The sequence below is a fragment of the Lutra lutra genome, chromosome 2, assembly GCF_902655055.1.
Source record: "Lutra lutra chromosome 2, mLutLut1.2, whole genome shotgun sequence".
NCBI lineage: Eukaryota > Metazoa > Chordata > Mammalia > Carnivora > Mustelidae > Lutra > Lutra lutra.
The window spans coordinates 1,678,404-1,696,264 of record NC_062279.1 but is presented as its reverse complement, the minus strand read 5'-3'; the positions used below and the strand labels follow the sequence as shown (position 1 = coordinate 1,696,264).

Below are 17,861 nucleotides of genomic sequence, written 5' to 3'. Positions count from 1 at the left end.
TTGGAGTAAAGTACAGCAAAGAGCCAGTGTCCAGCTTCGGCCACCCTCAGCAGGCATCTCTGTGCGTATGTCTAGGGGTGGGGGATGGTAATGGCACCTGCTGGCTCTTGTCCCTGCAGAGCCGATGCCGCCACTCTGAGATGCACCCCAGGAAGGGGGAACCATCTCTCCCAGTGCCTCCCAGGGGACCCTTCGCTCACACCTACCATGGGCAAACTGCCCTCCTGCACTGGGGCAATGCAGTGCCCACAGGCTCACATGGGCCATGCTACGGGTCCCTAAACTCCTGTCGCTGATCCGCACTGTAAAAGCTCACAAAACTCGGCCCTTCTCATTTTCCCAGTCAGTGGCTTTGGGAAATGTTTTCCTTGTGCAGTCCTCTGTGCACTCCTCTCGCTCATGTCTCTGTCTCTTTTTCCTCGCTCCATGATCAGGGCTCCCTTCCCTCGACAGCATCTGTAGTCCTTTTCTCCCCCAAATCACATCTTAGCGCCTCCTACCATCCACGACGCGGCCTCTTGTCTCCGTCTGGTTGTGCATTTTGTTCTGTCAGTGTCAAGTCCATTTCTTGGGTGTTCAGAATGACTTGATATTGATCCCAGCTGTGTTTAAGGGATGAGGCAAGCCTAGGGTTCTCTTATCCCTCTGGTATCTTACTTCCTCTCTTTTTTCCCCATTTATAAAATTGTGCTATTGTATTCCTTTCCTTGTTGAAGGTTTGCTAACTAGTTGTCTCCTCTGCTTCTCTCTCACCCTCCTGTTTCCTGCTCGCCGGAAGCCCGGAGAATGAGATTACAGTTAAGATACGTCTGTGTTCTGTACAATCTGATCACCTGCCCCAAATCTAAAAGGCAGTTTCTTGGCCATCTCCGTTCAGTGGCACCTCTCTCCCTTGGAACATAGAGCTGCCTTTGAGATGAGAGGATCGTGGCCAGCGGGAAATGGAGGGGAAGAGGGAGGTGAGCGAGCGGCAGAAGACCGGGGAGGCGGAGACAGCTGGCGGAGAAGCTCGGGGGACGCTAAGAACTGGGTTTGTTGTACATTTAAACGCAGAGCCGATGGGTGACTTAGGTAATTTGGAATGTTAATGATTGACCTCGAAGTCCGGTCTGAGACGGAGTCCTGGCCATGGCCCCTGTAAGTTGTGTGGTTCACGCTGACCCACTCACGGGCGCCCGTCGCAGGGGGTAGAATTCCCGTGCCGTGGCCGGTGTGAGCTTAAGGGCAGGAAGGTGTTCCGTGGGGTGCCGTGGCGGGGAGATCCTCCGCGTGTCCATCACCGGGGTCCACGGATGGGATTTCCGTGGGTCGGATATCATCTCGGTGATGCGCGTGGGTGGGCGGGGACCGGTGTGGGAGGGTGTGACTCGCGTTTGGGCGGACAGATGTTAAAGGAAGGGCCTGCGTGTGGTGGCAGGTAAGTGACGGTGTCTTTCACGGAAGAAGGCGGGACCCAGAGTTTGGCATCTATGCGTCATATTCATTTCACTTATTATTTATTTTTTTACATTTCTCAGATACTTTTCTCTGAAAATGATTTTACCATCAAAATCTATGTACACGTGAATTAAACATCTTTATTATTAGGGTAGAGTTGACAGAATGTCCCATTAGTTTCGGGTGTACAGCACGGTGCTTCTAGAAGTCTACACTGTGTGCTCGCATCTGTCCCTGCCCCGTGCTGTCCCAACACAGCTGGCCACATCCCTACGCTGTATCTTTGATCCTCGTGACTTGCTCATTCCAGGACCAGAAGCCTGGCTCTCCCACTCCTCTTCGCTCATTTGCCCATCTGTGCAGCCCCGCTCCCTCCAGCAGCCATCAGTTCTGGGTGTGTAGAGGTCTGATTCTGTTCGTCTGTTCATTTGTTCTGTTTTTTTAGATTCCACGTACAAATGAAGTCTTACATTGTCGTTCACTGTCTGACTTATTTCACTTGGCCTAACGCCCTCTAGATCTATCCACTGCGTTGCAGAGAGTAGGCTGTCGTTCTCTTCTATGGCTGAGTATATCCCGTCGTGTGTGTGTGTGTGTGTGTGTGTGTCCGTCCCCTTACCCATGCCTCTGCCGAGAGACGTGTGGATTGCTTCCATTTCTTGACATGGTTAACAATACTGCAGTAAACAAGGAGTGCAGTATATTTTCGAATGAGTATTTTCATTTTCCTTTGGAAATACCAAGTAGTGGAATTGCTAAATCATATGGTATTTCTATTTTTAATTCTTTGAGAAGATTCTACACTGTTTTCCATGGCAGCTGCGCCAATGTGCATTCCCACCAACAGTGCACAAGGGTTCCTTTTTCTCCATATTATTGCCAACACTTGTATTTTCTTGTAAAATAAGATGTGCCAGGTATTCTCTCATTATATTAAAGAATATTCTTTATTTTTCTTTTTTAAAAAGATTTTTATTTATTTGAAAGAGGATCACAAGTAGGCAGAGAGAAAGGAGGAAGCAGGCTCCCCATTGACCAGAGAGCCCAATGTGGGGCTCGATCCCAGGACCCTGAGATCATGACCTGAGCCAAAGGCAGAGGCTTAACCCACAGAGCCCCCCAGGAGCCCCTTCTTTATTCTTTTTGATAGTGAGGTTGAGCATCTTTTCATGTATCTGTTGGCCACTTTATGTCTTCTTCAGAAGAATGCTCAGGACCTCAACCCACCTTTAATTAGATGGTTGGTTGGTTGTTGAGTTGTGTAAGTGCTCAATATATTTTGGATTAATCCCTTTTCATATATATTATTTGCAAATATATTCTCGCATTTAGTATGTTACCTTTTCGTTTTGTTGGTTTTCTTTGCTGTGCAAAAACTTAGGTGGTGGTGATAGTGTAGTCCCCATACTGTGTTTTTTGCCTTGTTTACCTTGCCTGAGGAGACATAGCTAGAAAAATGTTGCTTAGGCTAATGTCAGAAATTACTGTTTTTTTTGTTTTGTTTTTTTACTAGGATATTTATGGTTTTTGTCTAACATATACCTGAGTTAATGTGTGTCTAATGTAAGAAACTGATCCAGTTTTATTCTCTTGTATACACCCACTGGTCTTCCCAGCACCACTCATTACTGTCTACCCCATACTCTTTCTTCTTTGGGGTCCATTAAGTGGCCACACAAATGTGAACTTCTGGACTTGCTAGTCTGCTCTGCTGTTCTGAGTCTGTTTTTGTACCAGAACCATACTGTTTGGGTTATTACAGCTTTGTAATAGAACTTAAATCTGGGATTGTGTTACCTCCAGTTTTATTCTTCTTTCTCGAGAATGCTTTGGCTACTGGGGGGCTTTGGTGGTGCCATGCAAATTTTAGTATTATTCTCATTTTGTGAAGAAATGCTGTTGGGATTTTGATGGGGATTGCACTGAATCTGTGGGTTGCTTTGAGTAGTGTGGACACTTTGTCAATATTCACTTTCCAGTCTAGGAAGACGGAATACCTTTCTGTCCAGCTCTGTCATCTTCTAGTTCTTTAATGAACGTTTTGTTGTTTTCAGAGGACAGTCTTTCAACTTTTTGGTTAAGTTTATCTTGTTCTTTTTGGTGCAATTGCAAAGGAAATGGCTTTTTTTTTTTTTAAAGATTTTATTTATTTGAGAGACATAGATCACAAGCAGGCAGAGAGAGAGGAGGAAGCAGGCTCCCTGCTGAGCAGAGAGCGTGACACGGGGCTCAATCCCAGGACCCTGGGATCATGACCTGAGCTAAAGGCAGAGGCCCAACCCACTGAGCCACCCAGGCGCCCTGCCACTAACATTTCTCGAGAGGGAGAAACAGCAGATGGCACCTGTGAGAGGCCAGGGGGTCTGGATTTCTCCCAGGAAGTTGGAGGAGCAGGGGACTGCTTCTTCTTTGCGAGGTGACGTCTGCACACTGGTTCCCCAGCCACCAGGCGGTACCGAGAAGGCAACTGCTGGGAACACTACCTTTCAGGGAGACGTCAGACTCTAACCCCAGGGAACTGGGATGCACTGGGGCCCAGAGTCCCCTCGTGTCAGTGACAGACCAGCGCAGGAGATGGGGACAGGACGGTGGGCTCTCCTGCACCCGGCTCTGCTCAGGGCTCCCTTGAACTCTCGGGACCCTTCCCTGTCTTTCCATTGTTGGGTTTGCCGGAGGCCTGCAGAGTCCGCTGAGCCACAGTGCCCCCCTCCCCTCCCCTCCCCAGGCGTGGTCTGGCAGCCTGGCCCGCCTTCAGCAACATTCCTTTACCTTAGTGGGATGCCGCTGCTCTGCTCTGTCTTGTGGTTCCCCCAGAATCTGGATGTTTAATCCTAACCCCGCAGCATGCTCGTGTCAGGGTGGAGGGCCTTTGGCGGTCAAGGGTCCGAGAGGGCTCCCAGCCCCTCCTCCATTAGAGGACACGGGGAAGAGGCCTTCACGGCGCAGCGGATCAAGTCCCAAGAAGCCCTAGTCCGTGTGCGCAACAGTAGCCCAGACGCACTAGAACGGCCGAGTCCCGACGGCCCCTCTCGGTAACTCCACCTGTGACCCACTTGCCCCGGGCTGTGTCCCCAGTCATCCCTGCTGTATCACCCCCAGTCCTGCCGGTGCTCCTGCTGGGGAAGGCCTTTGTACCATCCTCAGCAGGTGTCCCAAGTCCCTCCTGGCTCAGTGGCAGGAGGCGACGGTGGGATGCAGCCGGGCTCGGGGCTTGGGTCCCGGGACCCTCGCTGTTCTCGACCCTGTGCTGGAGAATGCTCTGCCACGCTGACTGGGCTATGAAGTAAACGTGAGGCTACTTGAAAGCATTAATTCATTAAAAATAACATCCGTCACACGTTAGCAGTTTATTTCATGAAAAATAACTTTTCTAAAACCACAGCATCGTGAGCAAATCGCTGTCATCTCTGCCACTTTGTCACCATCCACTGCGGCTCCTGCTGTCCCTGCGCTGGCCCGTCCCGGCATCGGCAGTCCCTGGAAAACCAGACCGCGAGGGCCCGCGTGCAGACGGTGCACAACGCCCGAGTCTCTCGGGGACGGAGCTGCGGTCGTGCGAAGCCGGGATGTGTTCAGGATCCCACGGGGGACGTCAGAGGCTGGCAGCACTCAGGGCTGGGCTGCCGGTGAGCACAGATGTGGCTGGAACCCGAGGGACAGGTGAGCTCGTCCATGGACAGAACATGACAGAGGACAGGTTCTGAGGATCAAGAGGCCGACAGAAAAGAGGGAGAAAGGCAGGAGGGCCCCCTGTAGGAGGCGGCTCTGGAAGTGCTTACTCAGCCCTGGCTGGGTAGGGGATGGGGGAGGTCGGGGGCCTGGGGGTGCGGTGGAACAGGGGAGGGACGGCTGGCGCGGGTCTGGCTGGCACGGGTCTGAGGAGAACAGGACAGGAGGAAGCTGAGGAACCTTCTCCTGGAGATTTTCTTGCAAAGAGGAAGTGGCAGCTGCGAGGGATCAGGCCATGTAAGGACGTTTGGATGACGGGAGCCATCACTGCACGCTGGCTGCTGACTGGTGTCCTCCGGTGGGGAGGGAAGACGGCCCTGCGGGACCCCGTGTGCGGCGGGAACGGGTGAACGCAGCGGCCGCAGGTTCAAGGCCAGCATGAGAGGCCCCTCTGATGGTGAGAGCTGGACGTTCCCCGTGGATGCCTTTGGGTATCTGTTGTCCCGAAACTGCAGAGAACTCCAGAGGCAGCGTGGCCCTGGGAAAGGCCTGGATCGCTAGGCGGCGGGCCAGTGAGGGTATGACCGGGTGTTAAGGAAGACCCACCAGCAAGTGTGTGAGGACCACGCACGGCTGGGACCCCTCCCTGGGCTCAGTCCCTGGCTCTCCCCACATGTGCTCTTACGGGGTCACCCAGATCTGCCAAACGTGTCCTCCCCCAAAATGCTACGTTCCCAGCACCTGGTAATACTTGTTGGGCTACGTACTCCGTGCCCGTTACCACAAACTCAGATGGGATCCGTGAGCCACGAGGTACATGGACATCCTGGCGTGTGTACACACACGCACGCAGACAGGCTTCCAGTTGTGGGGCTCCCGTCCCATGCTCCGGAGAGACCACATGTCACGCACCGTCGGTCCCCACCGGGGGGAGAATGGCCAGCACGTAACCCCCCCAGGGGTTGTGATCTCCCAGTGGCAGTCTGGATGTCTCGGACGGCCTCATGCCTAGGCTGGGGGACTGAGGCGCGGGGCCAGGCCATCCGCAGGTGTGTGGTGGTGAGGCCGGGGGAGTCGGCCCAGGTCCCCACCGGCCTCATGGAGCTTCGGGACGGTTCGAGTGGGGTTTGCGCGTGAGCCCCTTGTGGTGCGGCCCACTGTGCTGTGGCTGGGGGTCACCCGTGGACCGCACAGGAGTCCCCGAGGTCTGCGATGGCTTCACACGGCCACAGACTACGTTCACAGGTTTATGAATTGCAGGAATTTAGTCCTATTGCTTATTCTTTCAGAATTTTGCAGTAAAAGCAAAATCAAGGCAAACGATAAACAACTCCGACCACCTACTACTAGTATTGGCTTTAATCGTGGTAAAACACATGTAACGTGAAATGTACTCTCGTAGCCGTTTTCAGGTGGACAGGACAGCAGCACGGAGCAGGCACACCGGGGCCCACGGTTGCCACTGCCCACCCCGGGACACGGTCCTCTTCCAGCCTAGCCATCTGTGCCCATGAGTCCCTGACTCTCCCTCCCCTGCCCTGTGCCCAACAGCTGGGCTCCACTGGGCTGAGCTGCACTGGGCTATACTGGGCTCCAGTGGGCTGGGTTATGCTGGGCTGGGCTGTACTAAACTGGGTCCTCTTGGGTTGTACTGGTCTGTACTCCCTGGGTCTGGCACTCACTGCTCCTCCACACGACCTCTCAGATGGCTCCCTTGGGCTTTCCACAGCTCGGTGGGGCCAGCAGTTGGCATGGAGGAAAGGCAAGGGGGTCCAAGGCCCCAGCGAGCTCCACAGGGAGAGGAAGTGAGGCCACCTCCAGGGGCACAGCACCAAGGCACCAGGAGGAAGAGGCCACGTGCACCTGTCTGGAGACCCCGTCCCTCCCAGGAGCAGAGCCAGATGGAGCCCATGTCCCTAATACCAGGCCACGGTGCAGCTGGGACGCTGGAGACGGTCCAGGCAGGTGGGTGTCTCCTGCGCTGGTTCTGGGAACAGGTATGCTAAGGGTCTGGAGTATGAGGGAGGAAGAAGGCAACGCTGGGGGATGGGGACCACAGTGGGAGGAAGCCATGGGCCAGGGCGTTCCTGATACCTGGTACAGGTGACCGCAGGTGCCTCCCAGCTCGTTCTGCCTGCCCAGGCGGAGCTCGTGGCCACGCGGGGGCCTGGCAAGGCGCGAGGGCAGGGGACCTGTCTCCCCCCACCCCCCGTGGGAGCGGGGAGGTGCACCTGCAGTGGGGGCTGGGAGGACAGCCCCGGGCTTCAGCTGAGGGAACTAAGAAGACGGTAAAGAGAATCCAGATGGCTGGAGAATGGCCGAAGGCTCTGCCATGTTTGGGGGTGAAGAGAAGGCGTCCTCCAACAGACGAACGTGAGGCCATGAACAGCCGGGCCGGGGGGACCGTCAGGAACACGCAGGTACCACACGGCACTTGGAACACATCAGGCAAAACCTGACAACTGTACAGAGAAGAGCACAAGTTGGCAGCTGTGGCTGGAGGTTTCTTATTCTCTTGTAAAAAGGAAACATTGCAGGGATATGAAGATTTAAACACATTTGTAAGGCTAAGCTGTTAGACCTACGTGGGACTCCGCATCCAACAGAGACGACGATTCTTAAAAGATGACGTGGGATGTTTATAAAACTGGATCTCGTGTCGCGAAGACTGTATTTAGCAACGAAGGAAAACCCAGTAAGTGCGAAGCAGCCAAGCGATCACATCCTCGCTTGCGCAGGACGGCGGTTTCCAGCATCAACACCAACAGGACGGATCTGTAAAACACCACATCTAGGGGAAGAAAATACTAAGTAATACTGGGGCCTAAAAGTAAAAACCTAACAGGGTTAAGAAATATTTAGAACTGAATGAAAATGAAAACAAATGTCAACACAAAGATAAAGCAGTTCTTCCAGGAAATTCTGTAATTTCAAAGTGCAGAAAACAAGAAAACTGCAAAAAAACCCAAATATTCAATACAAACATTTAGAAAAAAGAAACTGAATTAAGTCAAAGTAACAGGAGATAATAACAGAAATAAGTTGTTGAGAAAGTGAAAGGGTTAACAACAGGAAACTCCTACTACTTGGGAGCTTTACTAACATAAACAGACCCCGAGCAACACTATCAACAGCAGAAAACGGGGCGCTGGGGGCTCCGTCAGTTAAGTGTCCACCTTTGGCTCAAGTCATGATGCCTGGGTCCTGGGAAGGGTCCTTCCGCTGCTCCGTGGGGAGCCTGCTTCTCCCTCTGCCTCTGCTTGTGTTCCTCTCTCTCCCTCTCACATAAAAATCTTTATTTTTTGTTATTTTAAGATTTTACTTATTTATTTGACAGAGAAAGAAACAGCGAGAGCAGGAACACAAGCAGGGGCAGAGGCAGAGGGAGAAGCAGGCTTCCTGCCGCGCAGAGCGCCCGATGCAGGGCTCAGTCCCAGGACCCTGAGATCATGACCTGAGGCAAAGGCAGATGCCTAAGGACTGAGCCACCCAGGCGCCCTCAAATAAAAGTCTTAAAAACAACAAGAACAACAACTACAACCAGACAAGGAAGCGCAAATAAACAAAACCTACAACCCCAACAACTACGGACACGAGCTTTGCCAAAACAAGAACAACGTATTTTAAAGTTACACATTCCTCAGAAATGCAGCCGAAAGGCACGTTTTTGTGAAAACACAAACGCTACCACTGCAACAAGAACGAGACACAGAAGCCTCTGCACAGAGCAGTGAAATGGGAACGAGGTGGCCCTTTCCCGAGGGGAAATGGGCCATGATCGTGCAGGGGGAGGGCGTGCCGCCCAGGAAGGCAGGGAAAGGCGTCTGGTTCAAAGAGGGGCGGGAAAATGGAGTAAGAACAGGGACGGGCTTGGAGGGAGGCAGGGGCAATGGAGGAGGACAGACAGGCAGACAAGGGAAGACGGACCCACCCACGCCCACCCACACCATCAGTCTCCGTAAAGGCAGACGCACCCAGGGCCGCCTGCGGGCCACATGCTCCTTAGGTTGGAACAGAGCAGGACCCTGTGCTCGCTGTGCCAGGGACACGCTCGGGAAGGCGCCTGATGGGAAGTTACCCGAGCTCGGAGGCGGCAGCGGCCCCAGCCCAGCCTGAGGCTGGGTTAGTGGCCGCAAAGGAACGGGAGGCCGATCTGAGGGAGACAGGGCAGTGACGTGGCCACGTCTCGGTGGTCACCCAGCAGCCAGGGACCACGAGAACACAGAGGACTGGCCACGCTGCCGACAACCTTGCTTCCGTGGTGGCTGCCTTGGGCAAGGATGGATTTTTACCTTAAGTTAAGCTCCCAGCAATCCCTACGAGTCCCCCCACGGTGTTTGCCTGGGAAAACCGGCAGGTGCACATGGAGGGGCTGTGGTGGCGGCCGCGTGCCTCAGAGCCGGAAACTGCCCGTGACCCAGCAGCTGCGCGCGGCAGCCAGCATGCAGGCCGAGCGAGGCGCACGACACAGCGGGGGCAGAGACCCAGGGCTGTGCGCTCCTGAGACCCAGTCTGTGCACAGAGCCCACACGTGAGTTGGAGCAGCCAGGCCCCAAGGACGGAGCCTGCACGGTGTGGCTGAGGGACCTTCTAGAACAGGCCAAGCCGTTCTGAGCTGGAATGTGCAGTGGTTGCTGCGTTGGCCTCTGGGGACACAGGAAGCAGGGCCGACAGGGACGAGTCTAAGAGACTCTCCGTGAGGCGCGCACAGGGCACTCGAGGGCAGGACCTGTGGTGTTCAAGCTCCGTGATGGCCTGCGGGAGGGCCGCGGCCTTTCTCTACACAGACTGGGCATCGGAAAGGAAGTGGGACCCGATGACGACCTTGTTGCCCGGGCTCTGTGCTGTGGTATGGGCTGGCCGAGGCGCAAAGCAAACTCAGGAGAATAGCAAGGACGGAGGGACGGTGGGACAGGCCGGAACTCTGCAGAGAGATGGTCCGGGGACACCAGATATGCAGACCAGACCGACCGACGGGGCCCTGTGACACGTCCAGACACACGAGCGCAAGTGAACGCTGTCCGTGTTCCGGGGGAAGTTACTAACCGGCTGCTCAGGGAGGGCAGGGGGAGCTCTCCTCTCCGTGGGGACAGACTCAGAGCTGGCCAGTGTCCGACCCCGGCGTACACGTGGAGAAGCTTCTGGAGGATTCTAGCTCCCACCAGTGCAGAGCAGAAACAGGCCCCGTCTGCATCCCAAGGAGCCACACATACAGGAAAAAGAGTTGCTTACACCGCCAAGTTTCGGGGTGGTTTGTGACCCTGAAATACCATAAGACCCAGTCGTACCACAAACAAGGGTGAGTTCCAGGGGCACGGGGAAGAGGAAACTACAGGACTAACATCCGATGACACAGGGTGGCGTCTCTGGGACACAGAATGGGGAACCCCCCCCCAGTCGCCAGCAGCATAACCCGCGAGATCAAAGTTAACTTGATGACACCCGTGTGAACGGTTCATGCGACATGGGGTAAACCGTGAAACGAACAAGCGGCAGAAGACTGAACAAGGAGATCTGCAATTAAAAAACGTGCCTAGCACAGACAAGAAACTTTAGCACATCAACGTTCAGAAAAGGGACAGGAATTCCAGCGGAAAACCAGGCACATGACGTTATGACGGGCACAGACAATGGGGCCCCAAAGATGTCCCCATCCGAACCCCCTGGGGCTTGCACAGGTGTCCCCATCGTGGGGAAGGGGCTCTGCTGCGGTGTCCAACGGTCTGGCCCCGAGCACCAGGTGGATCCAGGGTGAACACAGACACCCTTGGAGGTGGGAGGCCTGCTCCCGGGGATCCTGGGAAGAGGGCCTGGACCGGAGGAGGCTGAGCAGGGCAAGGGCCGTGCAGCACACCCTGCGGGCAGCACACCCTGCGGGCAGCGCACCCTGCGGGCGGCAGTGGGGCCGGCCTGATAGTCGGCGGCGAGGGGTCTCTATCCCGCCACGGGGAGCAGCAGACTTCACCAACAACTCAAAGGGCCCCCCCACGGCCACCATGGATGACCCCGGCTCTGCCAACACCTGCGTTTTGCCCCTCGAGACCCCCCCCTGCACAGCAGAGCGTCGGGACCACAGTGCAGGCCCGTGCCGCTCGACACGCGAAGTAACAGCAGCAGCAGGACACCCACAGTGGTCTGGAGAAACCGGCCCGGGAGACTCGCTCGGTCATCAGGAGTCTGAGAAGCAGCTGCAGCGCGCGACACCGGTCCCCAGCCTCCAGTGCGCGGGGCAGAGTTTGACGTCTCAACCGCGCCAACCGTTCCTGTGAGCCGCCGGGCAGACCCAGAGTCTGCTGCCTGCCGACCCGGGCTCCCCGCTCCTGCAGACCCCGGCACGCCATCCCCGCTCTGGGGTCCGGAACAGGCGGACGGTGTGGGTCACCGGTACGGGGCCTGGCGGCCCCCGTGGGGTTGGCACGCTGGATGCCAGGCGGGGCTCAGAACCAGTGGAACGTCCTCACAGCTACTCGGTGCGTCTTGAAGCAAGTCCCGAGGGGAAGAAACACCCCGTGTCTGCACCCACCACCCCGGACGCGATCTGACCACCTGTCTTCGCGAGCACTTGTTCTGTGTTCCTCGCGGCTGCCACGGCAGGCGTCCGGACCACCGCGCCGGACAGCACTGCCCAGTGCCCGGGCCAGTCCCTGGGACCACCGTCTGCATCCCTTAGTCTGGAGAAACCACCCACACCAGAGCAGGACGGAGCGTGCTAGGACCCGACCGCCGCCTACAGCAGGTGCAGAGCCAGCCTCCACCGGAGCTACATGGAGGGAAACCCGTGCTCCCCGCAGTCTGTGCTTCTGGCGGGGTCCTCCGCCTGCCGTGCTGGCCGTGGACTGAGGACACCCTTGAGGCTGTTCCCCTTCTGCCTCTCACTGCCCCCCCACCCCGCCCCACCAGGAGCCTCCTGTGTCGGCTGCAAGGGCTCCTGCCCCCACGTCCTGTCTCAGAGGCTGCTGGTGAGGGAATCTCACTGGGGACAGAAGCAACCTCCTGGGAAACCGGGGAGTGGAAGTGACAGGGGGACTCTGATGGGGGCCACCAGAGACGTCCACCCACGGCCCAAGAGTGGGACGGGCTCCATCCCACACCGGACGTCTGAGAACAGAGACAAACCTCTAGCTGTTCTCCCCCAGGAAGGGGCCCAGGAGGAGGCCGCTGGCTTCAGTGTGAACTTTTAACAGAGAATGAGGACTGTGTAAAGCGCCGTTAACTCTGTCCCCACAGCCCCTACGCTGCAGCCTGCACAGCCTGCAGTGAACAATCAGCCCACGAGGCCGGGGGCCACATGGACGCTCTCGTTTCAGTCTCCTGCTGAAGCAGAGGCACGAGCCCTGGGCAGGGAACCGTGTGGCCTGGATGCTGAAGGCGACAGAGGTGGTATTATTTCCAGGACGGTCAGAACACCCACCCATGAGGCGACCGTGTTGAGAGCTAATGCGTCACAGACTGGGTTTGGTTTCCAGGTCCTGCATTTCACGCAAGGCGCATCAGAACACCTCGCTGCACTGGCACCAAGAAAGATGAGAAGGACGACTGTCGGCTCACAGTTCTGTGCTCAGCTGGGCGGACCCTGAAGCCCTCTTGGAAAATCAGAAATCTGATTATTCTGAGTCGCTTCAGAAACGTGTGAGCCCTCTACACACACACACACACACACAATCTAAAAAAAATGGTAGCTTAGATGAAATGAGTAATTTTCTAGGAAAAAAAATTTTCTAGGAAAACAAAAACAAAAAAACCAAGATCAACCCCAACAGAGAGAGAAAGCTTAAAGAGACCAATTTCCAGAGAAGAAAGTCGGAAATTCATCAGGGAGCTCCCCCACCCCAAAAAGCGCCACACGATGGTTTCACGAAAGACCTACCACATTTGCGCAGGCTGTAGAGAGCAGAGTTCAGTTTGCTTTTAGCAAGCACGTAAGCGCGTACAACATACGTAGAACTGACACAGACGGGGTGCCCGGGGCTCCGCTGGTGAAGCGTCTGCCTTCAACTGAGGTCATGATCGCTGGGTCCTGGGATCGAGTCCCACATCAGGCTCCTTGCTTGGCAGGGAGGCTGCTTGGCCCTCTCCGTCTGCCTCTCCCCCTGCTTGTGCTCTCTTGCACTGTCAAATAGATACATAAAATCTTTAAAAACACAAACACACACAAAAAACAAAAACTGATACAGACAAGCACCGATACGTACAAGAGAATTTTAGACCAGTATCGCTTATGAACATTAATGTAAATTTCAAAATACTGGCAAACAGATCCCAGCAGTCAGAGAATCACGGCCAACAACCACATGAGATTTTTACAGGAATACAAGGGTGGTTCGATCCTGGGAAATCTCTCAATATCCTATGATGCGTCTAAAATGAAAAACTATGCAATTACCTCCACAGATGCACCGGAGAAAAAAGAGAAAAACTAACAAAATTCAGCACTGTTGTAATTACAAGTGCTTTGGCTGACTGAAGGGCATGAACGCTCTCCAGTGTGAGGTCTGCCCCGACAGAGGCCGGCATGTCCGGAAGGGGCCCTCCTGAGGGATGCCCACGGCTTCCCAGCGGTCTCTGCTACTGCTGCATGTCAGCCAGTGTCACCACACAAGGGAAACACAACCACAGGCCTGAAAATTAGAAAAAAATCTTCTCCAGGGCAGATATACAAATGTCAATGAGCTAATGAAAGGATGTTAACCGCCAGGGAAAGGAAAATCATGGGCATCACAAGATCACTGCGCGCCCACCAGAATGGCTCCAGGGAGACCGGCCGACGAGGCCCAGGGCCAGGGGGAGCCTGGAGCCTCACAGCTGTTGGGGGGGAGCGCAGCTAGTGTGTCCACTCCCAGAAGCCGTCCTGGACTTCCACACAGAGAGACACGGTGTCCCAGCAGGTCCGTCCCCTGCTCACACCTGGGAGAAAGGAGACCACGTGTCCTCCCGAGCAAGTGTGCAGGAACGATCCAACAGTGTCGTCCACGATGGCTGAAGGTGGGCCACCCCCGAAGGGCGGAAATGTGCTCTACCCACAGAAGACAACCTCCCTGGCCATAACAGGGATGCCGCGTGGCCACACGGATGAGCCCAGAAGCCTCGCGCCCTGTGCAGGACACCATTCACAGAACACCACCAGCCGCGTCCAGAACTGGCCCACCTGCGGACAGAAAATAGATTCTTGGTTGCTGTGGCCGGGGGGCCACCAGTGGCCACAGGGAGCAGCTCCTGATGGTGTGGGGTTGCTCTGGGCGAGGACGGCGGTCAAACGCAGACATGGTGATGGCCGCACGGTCCTGTGAACATTACAACCCTGAAACACACACTTGAAATGAGTGCGCTGAAAGGGACGTGAGCTATGGCTCGAGACAGCTGTGAACGCAAATGGAATCAGTTACCGATGAGGAGGGGAGGACGCAGGGTGCAGGAGGGAGGGGGGCGCAGGGTGGAGGGAGGGGGGCTCAGGGTGCAGGAGGGAGGGGGGCGCAGGGCAGAGGGAGGAAGGGAAGGGCTCAGGGCGGAGGGAGGGAAGGAGGGAAGACACTGCTCAGCAAGGGTTTGAACAGGAACCATGACCGTGTTCTACTGATCCAAGCAGCAAAATCAACCCCAAGGACTCGAGAAGACTCAGACTGAGAGCAAACAAACAAAGCCGACCACCGTCTCTTCCTTTGTGATGTCGTGTTAGTCCCCACAGGGTCCGTCATCAGTTTGATGTCATTCGTGTCCCATGATGCAGTGTTTGCGTAGAACACCCAGTGCTCCGCGCAGTCCGCGCCGTCCTTAGTACCACCACCAGGCTCCCCCAACCCCCCACCCTCCCTCTGAAACGCTCGGTTTCCCAGGCTCCATAGTCTCGCACGGTTCATCTCCCTCCGACTCCCCCCTTCTCCTGTGGTCCTCCACGCTCTTCCTTACACCCCACAACTGAGTGACACCACGTGATAACGGACTTTCCCTGCTTGACGTACTTCCCCAGGCCTGTCCGTGTCGAGGCAAACGGTGGGCGTTCGTCCTTTCTGATGGCGGAGTCCTCCTCCACTGCGTCCGTGGACCACATCCTCTCTGTCCCTGTCTGTTGAAGGCATCTTGGCTCTCTCCACAGCTTGCTAGACAAGAAACGACAGATACCGGCGAGGATGTGGAGAAAGGGGAGCCTCCTGCACTGCTGCTGGGAGCGCAGGCTGGTGCGGCCACTCTGGAAAACGGCACGGAGGTTCCTCAGAAAGTTGAAAGTGGAGCCACCTTATGACCCAGCAATCGCACTACTGGGTATTTACCCTAGAGATACAAACGTAGTGACCTGAATGTTCACAGCAGCAGTGGCCACTGGCCAACTGTTCTCCAGAGAAGGACCCGATCATGGTGTGGGGAAGGGGACTGGATCTGGCCACTCTCGGGGAGACGCCCTCAGGCTGAGGCATAGAACACAAGCTACCACCCTGCGGCAGGGGTGCTTGGGCAGCCCCATAGATGAAGCGATCCCAAGCCTGGTTCGTACACACGGAAGGTTGGAGCGCATGTCACTGCTGATGCCGTGCGGCCGTGTTCACTGCCCGAGATGGGGCAGGGCTGGTGCTGCAGGCAGGAGGGTCTGACGTCGGGACAGTCTGCGCACAACCAGCACATCTCATCGCCTCATTTCCACGTACCAGCCCTCACTTAGAAGGAGCACGTCCTTGAAGGAACGGTGGAGTCCAGTGCAGGGACAGTACACAGAGGGGACACTGGGGAAGTACGGCAGTGGTCGGAAGCAACCGCGCCAACCGTTCCTGTGAGCCGCCGGGCAGACCCAGAGTCTGCTGCCTGCCGACCCGGGCTCCCCGCTCCTGCAGACCCCGGCACGCCATCCCCGCTCTGGGGTCCAGAACAGGCGGACGGTGTGGGTCACCGGTACGGGGCCTGGCGGCCCCCGTGGGGTTGGCACGCTGGATGCCAGGCGGGGCTCAGAACCAGTGGAACGTCCTCACAGCTACTCGGTGCGTCTTGAAGCAAGTCCCGAGGGGAAGAAACACCCCGTGTCTGCACCCACCACCCCGGACGCGATCTGACCACCTGTCTTCGCGAGCACCTGTTCTGTGTTCCTCGCGGCTGCCACGGCAGGCGTCCGGACCACCGCGCCGGACAGCACTGCCCAGTGCCCGGGCCAGTCCCTGGGACCACCGTCTGCATCCCTTAGTCTGGAGAAACCACCCACACCAGAGCAGGACGGAGCGTGCTAGGACGTCAGTCTGGCGGCAGTGGCAGCGGCTGGCGTGGGGGCTCCAGGGTCCCACAGACGCGGCTGCTGTACGGGGACCTCCCGCCCGTCCTGCAAGTTCACGGGAACTCCACTGGGAAGGGGCAGCAGGGTGCGGGCGGGAAACAACACGCACCTGGTTTGGGGGCCCCAAGCATGAAGGTGCTCTGATTGCGGCATGGGGGGAGGCCCTCAAGCTCAAGGCCGGCCCCACTCACCCCTGCAGCTCATCCTGGGGTAGGGGCTCTGTGTCCCGCCTGCCGAAGCCTGGGGTCAGGGGACCCATGCACCTGTCAGGACGTCTGACTGGTGCCGAGCCTGGGCCAGCCCGAGCAGGAGGCTACAGCACGATTACAGGGTCACGAAGGGATCCGCCACCACCCGGGAGCCCTGGCGGGTGACCGGCCAGTCAGGGGATGTCTTCACCATCCGATGGCATGAATGCAGAATGAGGCGGGCTTCTCCACTTTGCTGCTGGCCACACGCGTGTTCACTGGATGGAACAAAGAGCAGGCGGGTTCCTGGGAGGACAGAGACATCTAACGATACTTTCCGTAGTGTCACCCAAACTGACGGCACTGACGTTGGCACCCACAGGGCAGAGAGGCCTGAAGACTGTCACAAGCCCTGCCAGCAGCTCAGCCAGCTTCCAGGCACTCCGGTTCCTCACCAAGAACACCCCCCACGGCCACCCCCACCACGCCCCGTCCGGAACGATCTGTTTGCACATGTTGGCGAGTACCAGCTCTCTGAAGGGACCTTCTCCACGGCTGGCTCCAGACTCTGCGTCTGCTCGTCCCTCACCCGCTGTCCCACGCCAGGCACTGTGGCTATGCGGACCGGCAGACACAGACCCCGCCCTCAGCAACGCGGTCGTCTGGGAGCCCGGGCTGTCGCTCTGTCAGCGGGCAAGGACCTGCCAGTGGTCGTCCTGTGTCCTGAGCTGACGGTTGGCAACCTCAGCTCCGACACCAGAGGAGAAAGTCCCCGGGGACGCATGGCTGTCCCACGTCTCCCAGAGGCAGGTCAGGTTCCTGATGTCAGTCTGTGAAAACAGACCTGCAGGGTCCCCGGCATGGCGCCAAGCAGAGGCCTGCGGCCCAGAGCTGAGGCGTCAGCGGTGTGCGGGACACTTGGAGGGGCCCGGGATCTACAGAGAGAGACAGGGGCACGGCCCCCCGCCCGCAGAGTGCTCAGGAACAGGGGAGCAGGGGCGGGGGCAGAGAAAACGCGCTCCATCCCCTTGGCCGGGTTTGTGTCCCCACCTTGAACACCACAGCCTGGCTCCCAGGAGAAAGCTCGGGGCCGCGCGCTCATCCGGGACGCGTGACCTCCGCCTGAGGCCCAGCTGTTGAGCCCACGTCCTCGCTAGGGGCACAGCTTCCCCCCCGGACACCCGGGCCAGGGCAGTCCAGCTAATGCTGCCAGGCCCTCCCGACTCCCGAGTCCCCAGCGCCTCCAGCTGCCTTGTGCGCCCACCTGAGGGGGATACGCAAGTCGCTCACTGCCCGGGCCACAGGGGCCTTTCTGC

The 17,861-nt window shown here is 57.0% G+C and overlaps 1 pseudogene; it reads right to left on the bottom strand.

The window, feature by feature from the left end:
• Positions 1 to 3,759: 3,759 nt before the first annotated feature.
• Positions 3,760 to 16,616, bottom strand: LOC125093945 (uncharacterized; annotated as a pseudogene).
• Between the last annotated feature and the right edge of the window lie 1,245 nt (positions 16,617 to 17,861).